General features: G+C 38.0%; 1 protein-coding gene and 1 pseudogene across 2 annotated transcripts in view; both read left to right on the top strand.

Annotated features, from left to right (window-relative positions):
- LOC114252020 (uncharacterized) overlaps positions 1-14,258 on the top strand; it is a 116,854-nt gene that overhangs the window by 68,990 nt on the left and 33,606 nt on the right. The window lies entirely within an intron of this gene.
- On the top strand, positions 1,253-1,352 carry LOC149501036 (U6 spliceosomal RNA; annotated as a pseudogene).

Genomic DNA, 14,258 nt, shown 5'->3' with positions numbered 1-14,258 from the left:
TGCTCATGTCCACCCTATCCCCAAGAAGGGTGACCGGTCGGACCCATCGAGCTACAGGCCTATCGCGATAACTTCCTTGCTTTCCAAGGTGATGGAGCGAATTATAAATACACAACTCCTGAAGTATCTTGAAGATCGCCAGCTGATCAGTGACCGACAGTACGGTTTCCGTCACGGTCGCTCAGCTGGCGATCTTCTTGTATACCTTACTCACAGGTGGGCTGAAGCCTTGGAGAGCAAGGGCGAGGCTCTTGCTGTGAGCCTTGATATCGCGAAGGCCTTCGACAGGGTCTGGCATAGGGCACTTCTATCGAAGTTACCATCTTACGGAATCCCCGAGGGTCTCTGCAAGTGGATCGCTAGCTTTTTGGATGGGCGGAGCATCACGGTCGTTGTAGACGGTGACTGTTCTGATACCATGACCATTAACGCTGGCGTTCCACAAGGTTCGGTGCTCTCTCCCACGCTTTTCATCCTGTATATCAATGACATGCTGTCTATTGATGGCATGCATTGCTATGCAGATGATAGCACGGGGGATGCGCGATATATCGGCCATCAGAGTCTCTCTCGGAGCGTGGTGCAAGAGAGACGATCAAAACTTGTGTCTGAAGTGGAGAACTCTCTGGGGCGAGTCTCCGAATGGGGTGAATTGAACTTGGTTCAATCCAAAATGCTGGGAGTCCTCAACAGAGCGAAGCGGTACTTCACGCCTGGACAAAGAATTTTGCTTTATAAAGCACAAATCCGGCCTCGCATGGAGTACTGCTCTCATCTCTGGGCCGGGGCTCCCAAATACCAGCTTCTTCCATTTGACTCCATACAGAGGAGGGCCGTTCGGATTGTCGATAATCCCATTCTCTCGGATCGTTTGGAGCCTCTGGGTTTGCGGAGGGACTTCGGTTCCCTCTGTATTTTATACCGTATGTTCCATGGGGAGTGCTCTGAGGAATTGTTCGAGATGATACCAGCATCTCGTTTTTACCATCGCACCGCCCGCCACCGGAGTAGAGTTCATCCATACTACCTGGAGCCACTGCGGTCATCCACAGTGCGTTTCCAGAGATCTTTTTTGCCACGTACCATCCGGCTATGGAATGAGCTCCCCTCCGCGGTGTTTCCCGAGCGCTATGACATGTCCTTCTTCAAACGAGGCTTGTGGAGAGTATTAAGCAGTAGGCAGCGGCTTGGCTCTGCCCCTGGCATTGCTGAAGTCCATGGGCGACGGTAACCACTCACCATCAGGTGGGCCGTATGCCCGTCTGCCTACAAAGGCAATAAAAAAAAAAAAAAAAAAAATATTGTTCCTGCGCAAGGATGACACGCAAAATCGTGAAGCGTTCCACATTTTTTTAAGGAGCAGACGGTTAGCGTGGTATGGACATGTGATGCGTAGAGAGAAGATGCATGTGACTAGGAGATGTATGGAAATGGTAGTGCAAGGTAGAGGGGGAAGAGGTCGACCGAAGAAGACATGGATGGAGTGTGTGAATGACGATATGAGAGAGAGAGGAGTGAGTGTTGAGATGACGGCTGATAGAAGAGAATGGAAGAGAAAAATTAGCTGTGCCGACCCCACATAGTGGGATAAGGTGGAGAAAAAGAAGAGACTACATACATATTAATTTTATCTATTTCAGTTCGTTTTAAAGACCATCTTTATAATCACCTTAAAATTTTAGAATGAACTCCGTTCTACTCTTTAAAATATGTACATAAAGATCTTTAAATGTGAGTTTTATAATACCTAAGTGCGCATGATTATAATGATAGGCAGTGTTATCCTTATTTTTATTGTTATGGCAGGCGGTAGGTAGTTTGCGGTAACCTCTTCATACAGTTTACCAAAAGCGTTTTAAGCTAATAATCATAAAAGTACTGTAGTTGTTTTGTACAAACACGCATTGTATCCGTTTTGTTTGTATAGCGATGCCGACGTACCTAATATATTTTGCTGATTGAAGAACACCACAAATAGAACATCGTGTAGTAGAATGAAAGTCATAATTCGTAATAAACCGATATGACTAGTATTAAGGCTTTAATTGTGAGTTAGTCTTATATATTTGTATTTTGAAGTCGTCGTGGTCTAAAAGATAAGACGTCCGGTGCATTCGTGTTGAAGCGATGCACCGGTGTTCGAATCCCGCAGGTGGGTACCAATATTTCTAATGAAATACGTACTCAACAAATGTTCACGATTGACTTTCATGGTGAAGGAATAACATCGTGTAATAAAAGTGAAACCCGCAAAATTATAATTTGCGTAATTACTGGTGGTAGGACCTCTTGTTAGTCCGCGCGGGTGGGTACCACCGCCCTGCTTATTTCTGCCGTGAAGCAGTAATGCGTTTCGGTTTGGAGGGTGGGGCGGCCGTTGTAACTATACTGAGACCTTAGAACTTATATCTCAGGGTGGGTGGCGCATTTACGTTGTGGAAGTCTATGGGTTCCAGTAACCACTTAACACCAGGTGGGCTGTGAGCTCGTCCACCCATCTAAGCAATAAAAAAAAAAGATATATTTCTACGGCGCAATCACGTTTGTCTAAAGGGTTGGTTGAACTGGTGGTGGAGCATCATGTGAGCTCACATGGCTTGTGTCACCATCTTATATTTTTAATTATGCATTCAGTTTGAAATTGAAGGTATGAATTATGGGTCAGTCGTTAAACAATACGGCCGAATTCCACTTCTTGGCTCAAGGTGGTATTCGTGCTATGAGGTCTAAGGGCTCCAGTGATTAGTTAATGCATATATACAAGGTGTATCATGAGCACGTAACTCAAACAAAAAAATACGAAGAGTCAAAGTATGCGGCTGACCTATTTTTGAGTAGGCGAAAGGGAAAATTACAAAATTGAGAGTGACACCACGCCATTTTTAATTTGTCGCCCAATCATTGCGAGGGGTCTGTCTGTCTGTCCTTCAATCATTTTAAATTTTTAATTGATGTTTTTATTGAAAACGGTAGATATTATGATAATAAGTAGTTTTCCCTACACTAGACTGAGCAAAACTTAAAATATGCCCGTGTACTACATGTGTACATATGTACGTCGGTATGTGTTATAGAAACATTTCACGAGCTGATCTCACGTAATGTTACTCTATACGATAATAATCCCTAATTGCCGTTACAAGAACCTAAATACAAAACAATGTTTCTCTGTAGATCTTTTTTGACTAAATTTGCAAAATGACTTTTGTTTATTGATATTGAAGTCTGTCCGACGCTTGTCTCACGGTAATTTTGTTTACGTTGTGAGTATCCTGAGTGCTCTGGGACGAATCAGATGTACTCAGGACTTCGTCACTGATAGTCCACTCAATCTGGGGTCAAAGTCTTATTTAACCTGGATTATAAACAACAAGCCTTAAAAAGGAAGGAATAAGAATTCTAAGGAATAATCTATGAATTGCACAAAATGAATTTGTATTAATAAAATAATTAATCAATACAGAGGTTTGATTTTATTTTTAGTTAAATGTTTAGAATTGGTAGAGTTCGTAGTCAAATAAAAGTTTTCTTTTAAAAATTCTATATTGAAGATATGTATTATGAGTCTGTTGTTAAATAATACGGCCGAATTCCACTTCTTGGCTCAAGGCGGTATTCGTGCTATGCGATCTAAGGGCTCCAGTGATGAGTTAATACATATATACAAGGTGTATCATAAGCACATAACTCAAACAAAAACAATTTTTTAATAATAAAGTAAGTGCTTAATTCTGAGGTTTGATTTTATGTTTATTTAAATGTTTTGATTGGTAGAGTACGTAGTCAAATAAAATCTTATTTTAAAATATTTCTTTACCATGAATTTATTAATGACATAAATAAAAACTTTACGAAAATGGGGCTGTCAACATGGAAACTAGACGTAGAAACCTCAACTGCATTGTTAAGTAAAATAGAGATTTAATCTTAATTATACTTCATTCAGTCCAGAGACAGCTTTTGAAATTCCAGCAGTTTATGCAGTGTGCGCGTATTATTCGTAACGATCATTTGAATGAGAACCATTCAACGCGCGATTTGATATGGAACAAAACTTTTCTATTTCGTTTCTAAAAGAATCTTATATTTATTTAGTTAAAACGGTTTTAAAAACTCTATTTGTGTTTCGTTGAAGAGTAAGCGAACTTAAATTGTATGCAAAGTAGCAGGCAAATCTTACGAGGCCTGATAGGTAAGATTGTCGGTGCTATCACGAAGATACTGAGCGGATTGGTCCTGGAATAACAAGTGCGCTCAAATTGACCTCCATCGTGAAGGACCGATGTCGTGTCGAAGTATGAATGTTGTGAGCTCACACGGGCTAGTCACACCGATTTGAGTATCTCTTGTGAGGCAATCATTTGCTGTACTCTTGCTTTGCATCAAGAAGGGCGTAGTCTTTTAATTTTAGGGGGTCTCTGAGTAATCGCTCGACAACAGATGAATCCTGAATTTGTTTCCTCTTTTTTTTTTTTTTTGCTTGTATGGGTGGACGAGCTCATAGCCCACCTGGTAGTTAATGGTTACTGGAGCCCATAGACATCTACAACGTAAATGCGCCACCCACCTTGAGATAAAAGTTCTAAGGTCTCAAGTATAGTTACAACGGCTGCAGAAATGCTGCAGAAATAGGCAGGGTGGTGGTACCTACCCGTGCGTACTCACACGAGGTCCTACCACCAGTAAATTTTTTATTTAATTTAATTATTTAATTAGTTTAATGTACGAGTAATTTAAGCCTCCTCTTATAAAAACATGAATAAACGCACATTGAAGCTTTAATAAATTTACAGTATACCTTGTACTTCCTCGTTAAGGTTTAGATTAAGTAGGTACATAATAGCAGCACGAACAGTTCGCCTTAAGCCATCTTAGTTCCGCTGTGAAATAATGAAGGAGCCCAGATAAACCGTTTTCTTATAAATATAGAATGATATTGTTTTGAAATAAAAGGAAAAATATTCTTCGGAAGATTATTTTTAAAATGTTTTACTGTGTCCTTGTATTGAGAGTACATCTTGATTTAATCTGCGGTATGATGATGATGTATGTATTTCGTTTTGTCCAATATGAGACATTCCTTTTTTTGTTTTTTTTTGTTGTTCATCTCAATCTAAATGAGTGGACGAGCTCACAGCTCACCTGGTGTTAAGTGGTTACTGGAGCCCATAGACATCTACAACGTAAATGCGTCACACACCTTGAGATATAGGTTCTAAGGTCTCAGTATAGCTACAACAGCTGCCCCACCCTTCAAACCGAAACGCATTACTGCTTCACGGCAGAAATAGGTGGGGCGGTGGTACCTACCCGTGCGGACTCACAAGAGGTCCTACCACCAGTAATTACGCAAATTATAATTTTGCGGGTTTGATGTTTATTACACGCTGTTATTCCTTCACCGTGGAAGTGAACATTTGTTAAGTACGTATTTCAACAGAAAACTTGGTACCTACCTGCGGGATTCGAACACCGTTGTATCGTTAGATATGAATGCACCGGACGACTTATCCACGGCCACGACGACTTCAACTCAAACTTCACTCCTAGAATTTCTACACGCTCATCCACAGATTCTTCTGATTTCTAAATATATCTGCCATTCATTCATTATTAGTTAAATAAGTATCATCTGCCGAGGTAGAAGTACGACAGGCGTTTGTAAAATGAGAACTTGCTCTCAAATTGAAGGAAAATTAAGTCGCAAGAATTTAACTTACGCCTAATATAATTGTTGAACGTTGATGTTTGATCTCTCACTACCGTTATCACTTCCACTTACCATCGCTTGCGACCAGAGTAATAGTCCTGAGTAGGATCGGCGGAACAAGTCAAACGGGCTAGTTATTATAGTTTTCTTTAATTATCCTTCCATTTAATTTCTTCATACTTCCGGTTGATTTTTTTTAGCTCCAATAATTAATCTCTAAAGAACATTGTGTAAACAAAAAGGAATGTCTAGCAGCGAGTACCGCTCTCCTCCATTGTGCTGGTGGTTAGATAATCATAAACTAGTAACTAGTGATTATTCATAAACTAGCTAATCATTAAACTTCTGCTTTTAAGCTTCTGGACAGTGAAGGCATCATTGGTAATCCTGGTCAACATCATAATGATGCCTTGATGGCGTTCTTGCATCAGTATGCAGTTAGTAATGAAAACCTTTGAAATGTGAATAACGACAATATTATGTCGGTTTGATATTCGACATGTACATACAAAAAATGCTTGAAGTGAAGTCATATGGTGTCCAATGCTTACGGTGGCATAATAACATTATGACTGTCGTAGAGAACAGCTTGAATAAATTGTATCTTTTAAAAATATAGTACATCTGATTTGGTTTTGAAATCCATTTTAGTATTTAAATTCTAATCAGGTTTTTCGCAACATTGAACACACGTACGTCAGTTACGTGAGAAAATCTATGAAAAAATGCTAATAGGACACGTATAAGCAATATAGGGGCTGGGCGATGTAACAAAACACGCGTATTGGCTCACGTAGCGGGTCTTGTGGTTGCTTCGACCCAACTTAGTGATGTGGCGTGCTGACGAAGTGAGTCCATGACGGGTATCTGAAAATGAGTCCGACAAAACACATGGAGTCGGTTCACTTTACAATCTACATTGTGGCTACATTGTGGCTTTACGATTCTATTAGTATTTTTTCATCTTTCCAGTCATCAATCAACATCTTTTCAGTTGCCGATGTCAGGGTCCAGAGAGTTGATGTCATCATACCTAAAAAGGTTTGATATTGTCAATGAACAGTATAGATAACATATGCAGCATAGATAGATAATATAGGCTTTATGATGTGCCGATTGCTTATTTAATTAGGGCTGGAATAAAAAGTTGTACTGAGTTTTAAAACTGAGACGAACAATAGAGAATATAAAAACGAATGCTTAGCTTCCGACGATAAACTAAAACCTGGTGTAGCTGAAGTTATATAGTAGATAGCACCAGTGGACTATCTAGTGATAGTCCTACATAAATTACTTTCTCCTTAAATATATTCATTAATTCATTCATTCCTGGGCGTGTTCTAGCTGTTGCTGTGGAGAATCATTCGTGCGTGGAGGCCTTGAGGGTAGAATAGCATTAGACATCTGGATCTCAAATCCAAATTTTTAGCAGTTTTTATGTTACCGTAATAAGTCGTAAGTCGTCGTGGCCTAAAGGATAAAACGTCCGAATCGTCGACGAATCGAAGATGTCCGATGTTCGAATCCCGCAGGCGGGTACCAATTTTTGTAATGAAATAGGTACGCAACAAATGTTCACGATTGACTTCCACGGTGAAGGAATAATATCGTGTAATAAAAATCAAACCCGCAAAATTATAATTTGCGTAATTACTGGTGGTAGGACCTCTTGTGAGTCTGCACGGGTAGGCACCACTGCCTTACCTGTTTCTGCCGTGAAGCAGTAATGCGTTTCGGTTTGAAGGGTAGGGCAGCCGTTGTAACTGTACTGAGATCTTAAAACTTATATCTCAAGGTGGGTGGCGCATTTACGGGTCCATTAGTCTATGGGCTCCATTAACCACTTAACACCAGGTGGGCTGTGAGCTCGTCCACCCCTCTAAGCTATAAAAAAAAATATTCTCATCGGATCTGGCAACAACTTACCACGATACAAAGATTGATGATCAAGATACCTTAAGTTGAAGACAGAGTTATATAGTGATGATTAGATGAATTGTTGAGTAAGAACAGAGCAGATTAGAAAGAGTATTTTTTTTGCACGTTATCAATATCATTCTATTAGGTGAAGTGTTCTCTGTTCAATGCTGTAAAGCGAACTTCAATCAGACTGACTCGCAACGAGTCAACGAGTCCGAGTCACGTCCCTAGTGCGAACTCGTATATTCGTGCGGCCGTTTGATCGATTCTGCCTATTTTTCGAATGAGTCTCGCTCGTTAGTGAGGTTGACTTATTTCATTTTTAAAAATTGTTTCATTTATCAACGTAAATGATCGGGTATTTTATTTTTCTTTGTGCTATTAATGAATGTTTACGCATTATTTTGTATCTTACTGAATGGTTGTTGTTTTTTAAGAATAAGGGACTCACTTAATAAAATATACGAAAATTCTTTATTTTCAAAAGCGAGTCAAAACAATACATTGATTGGAGTCTTCTTTTAAGCGTGCAAGCCTGTACTAGGAGACTCCGCTCTTCCATAAAAGCAATTTATATACCACAATACTACCAATTATACATAACAAGCGTGTGTGTGTGTGTGTGTGTGTGTGTGTGTGTGTGTGTGTGTGTGTGTGTGTGTGTGTGTGTGTGTGTGTGTGTGTGTGTGTGTGTGTGTGTGTGTGTGTTAATTTAAAAATAAACATTAAAAGGTCTCAGCATTTTTTGTTTTTTTTTTTAATGATTCCGTCATCTCCTTGCAGCTCTTTGTGATAGTTCGCAGTGCGTTTCCAGATGTCACGTTTTTATTACATTTTTGAGATTCTAGATTAAGTTTCCGTGCTCAGTGACTTCACGGGCTTCCAGGAAGACTTCCCACTTCACACAATACGATTTAGAAGCTCCACACGAATATTCCCATTTAAGCGTGTTATTCAAGTAAACGTTTTACAAAATGCGTTTTCGGTATCGGAGCAGTCATTAATCAAATACTAACGATTCTAGGCGCCGCCTCCACCTGACACGTCGATCACAAACGTTTCACTGCGCCACTCCATCACTACATCAACAGGAATGCGTTAAAGGAACTCCGGTTGTTAGACGAGGTCATTACGATTACAGCCAATAGCCATGAATCTGCTTCAAAGCGTTGATGATTTAGGTTTCATTAATACGCTTTTATTAGCTTCAGACGTATGTATGTATGTTTGTAACGGAATCTTTGAACATGATTTTAACCCCCTTCAAAACGTCGGATTAACTCGAAATTATATTGGTATATGTCGGCGTTAAGCCACGATTTACACACATAAGTTCTTTTACAATGAAAATACAATACAATTCTATAAAACTTTAACATTACTTGTTTACAACAAAAAGCCACGCCTGAGTTATTCAGTGGTTTTTACACAATTAGCCATTTTGTTGGTTATAGCAACTACAACTTCTTTTATACAAACAAATGTAATTACTGCGAAACAATTCACAAAACATAGCTTAATATTCAAAATACATATTTTAGTGATTTTACATGACTCACATTTAATTTACTGTACATGAATTACTTTTAAGCAATATTAACTAACATTGTTATTATCCAGCCTAATAATAGATGGCGCCAACAACATCATTGCATAACAATTACAATACTTAATTAAATTATTAGTACTGTTAATTATAATATAAATTATTATTAATATTTATGCTTTATTCATATTTAATCATTTATACAGTCATTTGTGTTTTTAAACAATAATATAAACATTAAACATATTCTGAACATTTTCACATCAAAACAGTGTCTGCTAATTATTCAATATGGTAGATTAACAGTTTTGTTGCTAATAATTAATAAATATTAACATATAATAAACTAAACTATATATTATTATGTTAATTATTGCCAACAGTGGCGTTTGCGCCCATACGGCCATACTGATTCCAGCGCGTCCCTTGCGCTGTTTTAGCATTTCACATAACAGTAAACAAGGCATATCCCCTACTGGGATCTACCCAACACACAAGGCACTATTCACCCTTACGAGATCTAGCTAACACACAAGAGGATTACCCAACACACAAAGCATCACCCATACGGGTCTAGTTAACTCGCAAGCCATCACCCTTACGGGATCTAGCCAACTTACCAGGTATCACCCTTACGGGATCTAGCCAACACACTCGGCATCACCCATTCGGGATCTAGCCAACTCACAAGGCATCACCCACTTGGGATCTAGCCAACTCACAAGGCATCACCCACTTGGGATCTAGCCAACCCACAAGGCATCACCCTCTCGGGATCTAGCCAACCCACAAGGCATCACCCATTCGGGATCTAGCCAACTCATAAGGCATCACCCATTCGGGATCTAGCCAACTCATAAGGCATCACCCATGCGGGATCTAGCCAACTCATAAGGCATCACCCATTCGGGATCTAGCCAACTCATAAGGCATCACCCATACGGGATCTAGCCAACTCTCAAGGCATCACCCATACGAGATCTAGCCAACTCATAAGGCATCACCCATACGGGATCTAGCCAACAAGACCAGGATTAAGGATTCGCATGGTGGCCCGCCAGCGTTTTAGGAAGGATAATTGGATAGGAAAATAAAAGTAGCCACTTTAACAAATTATCAATCATTTTACAGCAGAACAAATCTCTCTGCCCATACGGTCAATTTTTCAGTTATCAGAATCCTCTGACATTAAGAGGATAGATTTACCTGTATCAAACCTTTACCATTACCAAACCTTTACCTTTACCTTTACCAAAACACATTGGATGGCAGAGACCGCTCGTCCATCCATTTCTCACCAGCTGATTCAACTTCCCCTAATACATCATTCAGCGGACCATTTCCAATTTGCTTTATTTTAATGGCAGGTAGGGAACATCATCCTCCTAATGCCTCTGCATTTTTGTTTTATTTTTGTGCTGTAGCTTTTAATCAACTGTAATTCATATAGCTGCCTGTTAGAGCTTATTAAATTATATTTTACAAACATGTGACATTTATGACCCATCAATAGTTCAGCATGCCTGTTGACCATGCTCGTTCTCTTTGCAATAATGTGGTACTGAATTTCATACTGTTCACAAGTTTTTGAAACTCCTGAATTATCTTTTATCTTGGTGAACAGTGAAAAGTGACAGGGTTCCAATAATGTAACTAAGGTTTTAAAAACAGAAATCACATAGAGATCTGTGCCATACTTTTTCTTGACTAATAATAAAGCAGCACCCCCACTAGAAACCTAGGGTGCAGAGAGTTAATCACTCATCCAAAAATAAATAATTATGAAAGGAAAAGTAATAATATGGAGCTGCTGAACAGGGATGAGCTGTCTCTTATTATGGCATATTATTAAAAGTTTATTTTTATTTTTATTGTAATATGCTTAACTCCTCACAATAAACAGGAGACATACAGTATGTACAGCGTTGTACTATCCTATCCAAATTAATTATTTCAAATCCAACTTTTATCTGCCTGATCACCATCTATGAAACATGATTTGCAAAAGTTACATGATGATTGAATAATGACTCCAAACTTGAGCGTTCACTGGATAGAAACTTATAAAAATAGATAAGTTCTCCTCAAAGAGTGCAACACTGAGAAGTTATTTTTTAAAAGATTAAAACCTATTAGGAAGTCAGCAAGACTGTCAGTATTACCATATGATTATGATTACCATATGAAATTCTATAATAGTTCTAATATTTTTCTCCATTAAAAGTCACAATGCTTTGTTTTGAAATCAGTTGACCCCTTATGCTCAAAAACTTTACATGAAGTTGTTTAGCTTACTAAACTAGATCTGCAATGATTTAAGTCTTATTTGTGGTGATACGTTTGTCATCTTGACGGCGGTAACAAGTTGTCTCGAAATGACGCAAGTGACGCAGTAACCACATTTAAAACCTTAGTGTTACTAAAAGTGCCACGAAAACTGAAGGAATCATTATGTGATTGTGATAAAACTGAGTTATGTTTAGATTATTAACATTATATTTACAGAATATTTTCAATTTGACGCTTTCGGAACGTTTTTAGAATCGATATTATTTAGGAAGCGAAATACATACCACAGCGTATTTCTTAATAACTTGGATCGAATAAATTTAAGATAAATACCTGAAATCAGTATTTTTACCATCTCAGCGTCAGTAGCTTTTCCAAAACATCCACGGTCTAGAACTCATTTTAAATATCCACATCCTTACTGAATGCATGGATCAGTTCGTCCCTCACTTGCTCCAATGCGGTTCAATACAAAGACCAGATATCGGCTTATGTCTTGCTTGTTCTTTTGAACTCGATGTTCATGCGATGAAACAATTAGCTTCATGATAGTTTCCACATTTCCGCATCGGTCTTGATGTCACGCCCTCATCAGAGTTGAACGGCGGCAAATAAAAGTTATAATGCCACCGCAAGGGTACAGCATTTGCAGCTATCATCACTTTTCGCCTTTTTAATACAGGTTGAGAGACCCATCACTTGTTCAACAGTGGATTGCTTCATTCGGGGGCTTACGATTGATTTTGGGGCTGTGATCCCACTTCTGATGTCGGCGTTAAGCCACGATTTACACACATAAGTTCTTTTACAATGAAAATACAATACAATTCTATAAAACTTTAACATTACTTGTTTACAACAAAAAGCCACGCCTGAGTTATTCAGTGGTTTTTACACAATTAGCCATTTTGTTGGTTATAGCAACTACAACTTCTTTTATACAAACAAATGTAATTACTGCGAAACAATTCACAAAACATAGCTTAATATTCAAAATACATATTTTAGTGATTTTACATGACTCACATTTAATTTACTGTACATGAATTACTTTTAAGCAATATTAACTAACATTGTTATTATCCAGCCTAATAATAGATGGCGCCAACAACATCATTGCATAACAATTACAATACTTAATTAAATTATTAGTACTGTTAATTATAATATAAATTATTATTAATATTTATGCTTTATTCATATTTAATCATTTATACAGTCATTTGTGTTTTTAAACAATAATATAAACATTAAACATATTCTGAACATTTTCACATCAAAACAGTGTCTGCTAATTATTCAATATGGTAGATTAACAGTTTTGTTGCTAATAATTAATAAATATTAACATATAATAAACTAAACTATATATTATTATGTTAATTATTGCCAACAGTGGCGTTTGCGCCCATATATACTTAATAAGGACCGATGACAATACAGTATTAAAAAAAAATTGAAAATAATATTAAAAAAATTGAAATTCAACTAAATAATGAAAAATAAATAATAGTTTAAAAAAACTAACAAAATACACTTTATTTTTTATTTTTTAGTTGGATTTTCTAGAAAAGCGTACTTTGTTGGTTTTTTTAAACTATTATTTATTTAAACTATTATTTATTTTATACCCTCAAGACGCTGCGACGTGAATGCATCATCCCCTTGTTTCTGTTTTCGGTGCAGCTGATAAGACACGTCATGAGCCTAAAGGTAGCTGCTAACACTCTGTGTCGCCACGAAGCGGTCAGGCGTTCTGGTTTAATTGGCTTCATATACCCGTTGTTCTCCACTGAGTAGTCGACTTGGAGTTCCAGCTTGTGGCTTGTTCGTGTTCCGGTAATTGCCTAACATCGAGCGGGCTAGCTCATTTACCTATCTAGGCTATAAGATGTTTGGTAACTGTTGAAGCTTACTGACGTCACGTATGGCATCCCTTATGTCACGTATGAGGCCATAAATGACATGCAAGTAGCATTTGGGACGATTGTAGGATTTCGTTTCATTGATTTAACTTTAATTCTTCCATTAAGTGAATACAAATACAAACTTATTTTCTTAATATAGCGTTTATTATTATAATTTAGTGACGTGTCACTGCTTGTCCCTATTACATGATCGCTGCGATACTACCTACATACATAGATGAAAAAGTATATAGAAAAACTGTAAAGTTCAAACTGAAGAATTAATAGAACTGGGTACTTATATAAAACACGATTAACGCAGCACGGATTTGATGTTTAGAAAATCTAAATATACATTAGTATTTTTATTTACTGCCAAAAAAGGCAGATAACTGTATGGCTTACTTGAGCCTGCTTTTGCATCAAATCTAAGAAGTTGTATTGAACCGTTGGCATATTGGTTTGTAAGCTGCCCATTGACCCAGATTGGATTGAGACTTCGTCTTTATGTAATAAATAATAAATACTTTAATTTATTGCCATTCACACAGATTTAGGTTATTACAAGTAGATAACTAAAAGAAAAGAAAAAAAAATGGCAACAAGATCTGACTCAGCTAATGCTGTTCAAAGTTATGTTATCTACTTTTATTATTTTAATGGACTCTAGTTATAATTTAGCTCTGGGTGGATATTGAGCTTTCCTGGTAAGCTACGCGCGACCAGCCGACTGAGAGAGATGATCGCCGGTCCAAAGTCTCGAGCGTTGAATTGGCAATATTTGTATGAACCACGGCTACTCGACTCCTTTGTCCTTTTCGAATTCAGTCTTGGCGGTCAGGGGACGCTGAACTTAAAAACCGACGAAGGCATTTTTTGGACTCGC

The sequence above is a fragment of the Bombyx mandarina genome, chromosome 18, assembly GCF_030267445.1.
Source record: "Bombyx mandarina strain Sakado chromosome 18, ASM3026744v2".
Classification (NCBI taxonomy): Eukaryota; Metazoa; Arthropoda; class Insecta; order Lepidoptera; family Bombycidae; genus Bombyx; species Bombyx mandarina.
Note: the sequence above shows the minus strand (reverse complement) of the source record. Positions and strands in the feature narration are given on the sequence as shown.